The sequence below is a fragment of the Anomaloglossus baeobatrachus genome, chromosome 3, assembly GCF_048569485.1.
Source record: "Anomaloglossus baeobatrachus isolate aAnoBae1 chromosome 3, aAnoBae1.hap1, whole genome shotgun sequence".
Lineage (NCBI taxonomy): Eukaryota > Metazoa > Chordata > Amphibia > Anura > Aromobatidae > Anomaloglossus > Anomaloglossus baeobatrachus.
The window spans coordinates 320,234,487-320,241,986 of NC_134355.1; the positions used below are offsets into that span (position 1 = coordinate 320,234,487).

The 7,500-nt window shown below is 49.6% G+C and overlaps 1 pseudogene; it reads right to left on the reverse strand.

Annotated features, from left to right (window-relative positions):
• Positions 1-436: 436 nt before the first annotated feature.
• Positions 437-537, reverse strand: LOC142297907 (U6 spliceosomal RNA; annotated as a pseudogene).
• Between the last annotated feature and the right edge of the window lie 6,963 nt (positions 538-7,500).

A 7,500-nucleotide genomic window follows, 5' to 3' on the forward strand; every position in this document is an offset into this window, starting at 1 on the left:
ACTACTGAGGTAGTCATTTTGACTACTTTGCACCATGTATTTCTATATAGGTGTCACGAGTCCAGTAGTTCTAGTGTTAAAAGCAGTTGTGCCACGATTTTACACTAGAGTTAGGGAGATAGATATGGGAGCATTTTAAAGGGACCAAAATTTCTAGTTGAATTTATAACTTATTTTGCACACAATGATTGAATATCTGCGACAGGCATAGCGACATCTATCAGACCTACTATTAAATATGAACATGCGATATCTGCCAGACCATCTCTGAATTCAATAGCCATAGTTCAGGAGAACAAATAATTTAGCAATCCGTATAATAGCGCTAGATTGACAGTCATGAATAAACAGTGTATGTAACATTGCCAAGCAGAGCTTGAGGAGACACCAGGCTGCTTTACACCCAGTGGATTTTTCAGCCTGGAATAATAATGGAAAGAAACAGGAAAGCTTCACAAATTTCCGTATCATCCTTGCCCAGGCGCCATGCTAATCTCTGTATTGCTCCAATTTTGGTGTATATACAGCAGGAGATACCACAATAGGGATCATGCCTGTTTTACATTAACTATAAAGAGCTGTGCAAATTAACTGTTCTGCTGAACTGAACTGGAAAAAGCATGAAAAGTTATGTCTTAGGATTTTCACTTTTGATCCTGGTTTCCTTTTAAATAGAAACTGTTTCATTTTTGCTCAGCAAATTCTTACCAAATATTTAATAATGTCTTTTGATATTTCAGTCCAATATGAAGAGAACTGATAAACAAAATTACAATTATGCTACAAATATTTGTAACCATTGTCCTTCCAGCTCTGATATACTTATTTACAATACAATCATATGGATGGAATCTCAGGAATTCACTGTAATGAATCAGTGCTCCAGTCCCCTGCATGACAGGTACCAGAAGTGCAAAGATAAACTGTACAGAAGCTGTTACAATAGTGCAGACTCCTGGGAGTCTTACCCCTATGGATCAGAAAGTAATGGCATACACTAACCTCAATATTAAGACTATATAGGACTATCACTAATAATACAGAAGTACAACAATGGGGTGGGTGGATTTGAAGTTCTGTGGTTTTTGATGAACTTACCAGCGATGTGCTCTTTAATTGTTTGTGTCGCGGGCGGCGGGGCGCTGCGCTCGCTAATGCTCGGGTCCGGCACTGCGGCTGCTGCTCGGTGGCTCGAGCGGTGGGCCGGATCCAGGGACTCGAGCGGCGCTCCTCGCCCGTGGTTGAAAAGGGGGTGGTTTGTTTGGGGATTTAGTCCGTGACGCCACTCACGGGTTGTGGTGAAGATGGGCACCACCACTGCTGGTGACGGGGGGCCCGGGAGCGATGGTAGGGAGCAGCTGGGATGTTGTTTTCCCCCTCCGTGGGTAGGGGTTAGTGGTCCCGGGGCCCGGTGGTGTGACGGAGAGGCAGGGTTGGTGAGGTGCAGGGTGGCAGGGACAGCGCACGGGTGTACTCACTCAGCAATGGATGCACAAAGTCTCCGGTAAACCAAACGGCTGGATGGATGGGTCCCGCAGCCGGCTGCAGTGTCTTTCTCCCCGGACAGGTGATGGTGGCTGTCTTTCCCTGCACCTTTGTGTACTGTGATGACTCCAATGGCTTCCCAACGGTAGTCCGCTCCCCGGTGTATAGATACCGGAGGAGCCCGTTTTGCCCGCAGGCGCTTGCCCTCGGATTTCTAGCCGGTGGTGGAGGCTGTATATCCTCATGGTGTGAGCGGTTGCCTTCAATCGGGACTTAGTTGTTAGGGAACCCCAGGGGTTCCTGTCACATTCGGATTTGACTATTGACGGTTGCTCTAAGCCTGGTCGGGGTCCGATGGCCCTGCCTGTGTGCTTAGCTTCACTCCGTTCCCCAGTCCGGTACCGGTGGGCCACTGCCCAGCCCTGGTCCTTACGGCTCTGCGGAGTTCCACCAACTCCTGCAGATGGCCACCACCATCTGCCAACCTTGCTCTCAGTGCCTGGGCTCCAACCCAGACACTTGCAGTTTCGTGACCTCTCCCTTTCACCTCCTGAACTGATCTACTGCTTTTCCCGCCTCCAGGCCAACCGCCTGGCTCCGCCCCACCTGGTGTGGGCATCAGACCCTGGAGGGAGGCAACAAGGGTTTTTGTCTGACTAATGTAACTGTCTGGGGGGTGGGTGTGTGTGTGTGTGTGTTTTGTCTGTGGCTACCTGGCTAGTCCAGGGCGTCACATTACCCCTTGGTAAAATGCAGACCATCCGCAGGCTGCCCGTGCATCACTGGTTTTATTTTTCAAACTGAAAAAGATAAATAACATTGGAAAAATGATAAAACATGAAACATAAGCATACTTTAGGTCCTCTTAAACGTTACAACACATATATACATTTTTAATAACGGACGGATGGATGTCTTCCGCTCTCCCACCCAAGCAACCTAGCCCTGATGCTGCCCCTAAGAAGTGGGCAGCACCCCTTTGCCCCAGTCCAGGTTCAGGCTGCCCGAGCGGGAACGGGTACGGTAACTCGCACCCGACTGTCACTTCAGGGGACCCCACGTCCAAGGGGGAAACCCTGAACCCCGGAGGATCGCCACCGGTTATGGAAGTGGTGAGTCTGGGTCATCACTTTCCTCCAGGCCCATCCTCCAAATCAGCCTCTCTGGAGGCGGCAACGGTATCCATCCCACAGCATTATTTACAAGCCCACAAGTTCGTGGGTGGCCTGAAAGTTCTCGGCCATGTCCATGAGCAGTTTTTCATTGGGTGGTAAACACATAGGGTCCCTTCGGGGACAACTTGACGGCAATGGCCGGGGTAATCACAGTAGGTAATTAGATGAAAACTCGGTTGATTCGGATTGATTCATTTTCCTGAGGGTCCCAATGGGGGACAACAGGGTGCAACGGCGGACCGCTGCCTTTATTGCTCACTTCCGTACTCCTCACCAGGCTCCAGGTGAAGAAACACGGGTTCCAGCCCCTCCAGCGCACGGCAGTCGCGACGAGGAAAGGCTGCCCGGTATCCAATATTTCCGCTCCGAGGGATGTAAGTGGCCTCCATGTCATACAAGCCGAAGATTCCCTCCTCCTCCGAGACAGGCTCCGTGTCAGCCCCCGAGCCGCTGTCATTTGACTCCAGGGGGTTAATGACGGGACCTGGCAGGACAGCAACAGTTTCTAGCTGAGCCCAGACTTGTGGTTCTTCAGTGGCAAGCGACCCGTCATCGGTCGGTGTACGTATGTCCGCCATCGGTTCTTCTAAGTCAACCGCTCCAGCTATTGGTTGGCTGGCGTCTTCTCGGGCATCTGGGCCCTAGCGGGGCAGCACGGACTCCGCCACCTCCATCGGAGACGGCGACCTGAGCGGGGCTGTATGGGCGGCCAGCACGGGCAATGTAGCAGGCTCTCCTGGGACCAGAGGTAGACCGAGTCCTTCAGACGCAGCGGCCGGTCTCTCAGGGACACAAGGGTGAGGGTCACTCACCAGCTCCTCTAGCTTGGCCTCTATTTCATGCGCCCGCACGACCGCAGCCAGCTCCTCCATCTCAGCGGTCCAGCTATCCAGCAGGTCCCGTACCTGGGCCCGGTTACGACAGCACAGCAGCATCACTTGCGTTTTCAGCCACGCCGCCGTCCTGGGGGCAGGCTCCGGAGACTCAGGCCTCTCAGGCGGTGCGGACATGTTACAAGCTGCTTCCAGGAACCGGGTATATCTTGCAGAGTCCTGGCGTCCCCGCTTTTAAGGCCTCGGCTACATTAAGCAGGATTTCACCCGCCCCCCCTTGGTTCTTTCTAGCACTTCCGCTTGTTGGGGGCGGGGCTTCGCTTTCGCGCCTTCCCTGCTTGGGGAAGACGCTTGAGCGGGAAATCTTCGCGCCAAAGATGGTGGCGCTTCAAATTTTTCATCCGGACACCATCAAGGCGCACTTCTACTGGTAAGTAGATCGATCCTATCCTGTTCGTGACGCCAAGTTGTTGCGGGCGGCGGGGCGCTGCGCTCGCTAACGCTCGGGTCCGGCACTGCGGCTGCTGCTCGGTGGCTCGAACGGTGGGCTGGATCCGGGGACTCGTGCGGCGCTCCTCACCCGTGAGTGAAAAGGGGGTGGTTTGTTTGGGGATTTAGTCCGTGACGCCACCCATGGGTTGTGGTGAAGATGGGCACCACCGCTTCTGGTGACGGGGGATCCCGGGAACGATGGTAGGGAGAAGCTGGGATGTTGTTTTCCCCCTCTGTGGGTAGGAGTTGATGGTCCTGGGGCCCAGTGGTGGGACGGGGAGGCAGGGTTGGTGAGATGCAGGGTGGCAGGGACAGCGCGGTGCGGTGCCGGATGGCATGGGTGTACTCACTCAGCAATGGATGCACAAAGTCTCCAGTAAACCAAACGGCTGGATGGACGGGTCCCGCAGCCGGCTGCAGTGTCTTTCTCCTCGGAAAGGTGATGGTGGCTGTCTTTCCCTGCACCTTTGTGTACTGTGATGACTCCAATGGCTTCCCAACGGTAGTCCGCTCCCCGGTGTATAGATACCGGAGGAGCCCGTTTTGCCCGCAGGCGCTGGCCCTCGGATTTCTAGCCGGTGGCGGTGGCTGTATATCCTCACGGTGTGAGCGGTTGCCTTCAATCGGGACTTAGTTAAGCCCCAGCCCTTACGGCTCTGCGGAGTTCCACCAACTCCTGCAGACGGCCACCACCATCTGCCAACCTTGCTCTCAGTGCCTGAGCTCCAACCCAGACACTTGCAGTTTCGTGACCTCTCACTTTCACCTCCTGAACTGATCTACTGCTTTTCCCGCCTCCAGGCCTGTGAACTCCTCGGTGGGCGGGGCCAACCACCTGGCTCTGCCCCACCTGGTGTGGACATGAGACCCTGGAGGGAGGCAACAAGGGTTTTTGTCTGACTAATGTAACTGTCTGGGTGTGTGTGTGTGTGTGTGTGTTTTGTCTGTGGCTACCTGGCTAGTCCAGGGCGCCACATTTGCTTTTATGTTCTTGTATTTGGTATGACTTGTATTGCAAATTTTTCTCACTGGGGAGTTTAGTTAAGAGGATAGTGGGATGGGGGGGTGGAGGGTAAAAAGGATGGGCTGTTTGTTGGTATATAAAGAATATTGTGAACTTTGATATACACTGTGTGCAGAATTATTAGGCAAGTTGTATTTTAGAGGATTTTTTTTATTATTGATCAACAACTATGTTCTCAATCAACCCCAAAGACTCATACATATCAAAGCTTAATATTTTTGGAAGTTGGAGTGCTTTTTTTTTAGATTTGGTTATCTATGGAGGATATCTATTTGTGCAGGTCACTATTACAGTGCAGAATTATTAGGCAACTTAATAAAAATCAAATATATTCCCATCTCACTTGTTTATTTTCACCAGGTAAACCAATATAACTGCACAAAATTTAGAAATAAACATTTCTGACATGCAAAAACAAAACCCCAAAAAATTAGTGACCAATATAGCCACCTTTCTTTATGATGACACTCAACAGCCTACCATCCATAGTCTGTCAGTTGCTTGATCTGTTTACGATCAACATTACATGCAGCAGCCACCACAGCCTCCCAGACACTGTTCCGAGATGTGTACTGTTATCCCTCCCTGTAGATCTCACATTTTATGAGGGACCACAGGTTCTCCATGGAGTTCAGATCAGGTGAACAAGGTGGCCATGTCATTTATTTTTTCATCTTTTAGACCTTTACTGGCCAGCCACTCTGTGGAGTAGTTGCATGCATGTGATGGAGCGTTGTCCTGCATGAAAATCATGTTTTTCTTGAACGATACCAACTTCTTCCTGTACCACTGCTTGAAGAAGTTGTCTTCCAGAAACTGTCAGTAGGTCTGGGAGTTGAGCTTCACTCCATCCTCAATCAAAGGGCCCACAAGTTCATCTTTGATGATACCAGCCCATAACAGTACCCCACCTCCACCTTGCTAGCGTCTGAGTCGGAGTGGAGCTCTCTGCCCTTTACTGATCCAGCCTCTGGCCCATTAAGAGTCACTCTCATTTCATCAGTCCATAAAACCTTTGAAAAATTAGTATTAAGATATTTCTTGGCCCAGTCTTGATGTCTTATGTTATGTTTCTTGTTCAAAGGTGGTTGTTTTTCAGCCTTCCTTACCTTTGCCATGTCCCTGAGTATGGCACACCTTGTGCTTTTTGATACTCCAGTAACATTGTAGCTCTGAGATATGGTTAAACTGGTGGCAAATGGCATCTTGGCAGCTTCACGCTTGATTTTCCTCAATTCATGGGCAGTTATTTTGCGCCTTATTTGCCCAACACGCTTCTTGCGACCCTGTTGGCTATTTGCCATGAAATGCTTGATTGTTCGGTGATCACGCTTCAAAAGTTTGGCAATTTCAAGACTGCTGCATCCCTTTGCAAGACATCTCACAATTTTGGACTTTTCAGAGGCCGTCAAATCTCTCTTCTGACCCATTTTGCCAAAGGAAAGTAAGTTGCCTAATAATTAAGCACACCTTATATAGGCTGTTGATGTCATTACACCACACCTCTCCTCATTACAGAGATGCACATCACCTGATTTACTTAATTGGTAGTTGGCTCTCAAGCCTATACAGTTTGGAGTAGGACAACATGTATAAAAAGTATCATGTGATCAAAATACTCATTTGCCTAATAATTCTGCACACAGTGTATATTTTATTCTGCTGATGCCATTATCTGTTATGACTATATTGTGCCTAATAAAATGTGTTTGATTTAAAAAAAATAATACAGAAGTAGCTCAGGATAGGATGTTACATCATCAACAAAGCCTCCACCCTCCGCTTCTTGACGGACAGTGGATAGCTAAGGTGATGTTATGCAGCAGAGCCACTCTTTCTCATGCTGTCAATAAAGAAGCTGAAACTGCACTGTAAAGGAGAAGCTAAGTGGAGCCAGGGACCGCAGGTGCATTGATATGCCCACAAATCTAATTTGCATATGATTAAAAAATTAATTTTGTATTTCCTATATGATGTATACACAAATTCTCTTACTCGCCTTTGGAGATGGCTTATGGTAGAGGAATGAACATTCAATTTATGGGAAACAGCTCTGGTGGAAATTCCTGTTAGCAACAGGCCAATTGCACTGCACACTCCCTGAAAACTTGTGATATCTCTGGCATTGTGCTGTGTGATGCAACTGCACATTTTAGAGGGGCCTTTTATTGTGACCAGACTAAGGCACACCTGTGCAATAATCATGCTGTCTAATCAGTATTTTGATATACCACACCTGTGAGGTGGATGGATTATCACGGCTAAAACCTGCTTTACACGTTGCAATTTCGCATACAATATCGTATGCGATTTGCAACGCCCCCATCGTATGTGTGGCATGTTCAATTTGTTGAACGTGCCGCACAGACGATTCACCTCCGTCACACGTACTTACCTACCTTACGACCTCGATGTGGGCGGCGAACGTCCACTTCCTGGAGTGGGAGGGACGTTCGGCGTCACATCGACGTCACGCGGCAGCCGGCCAATA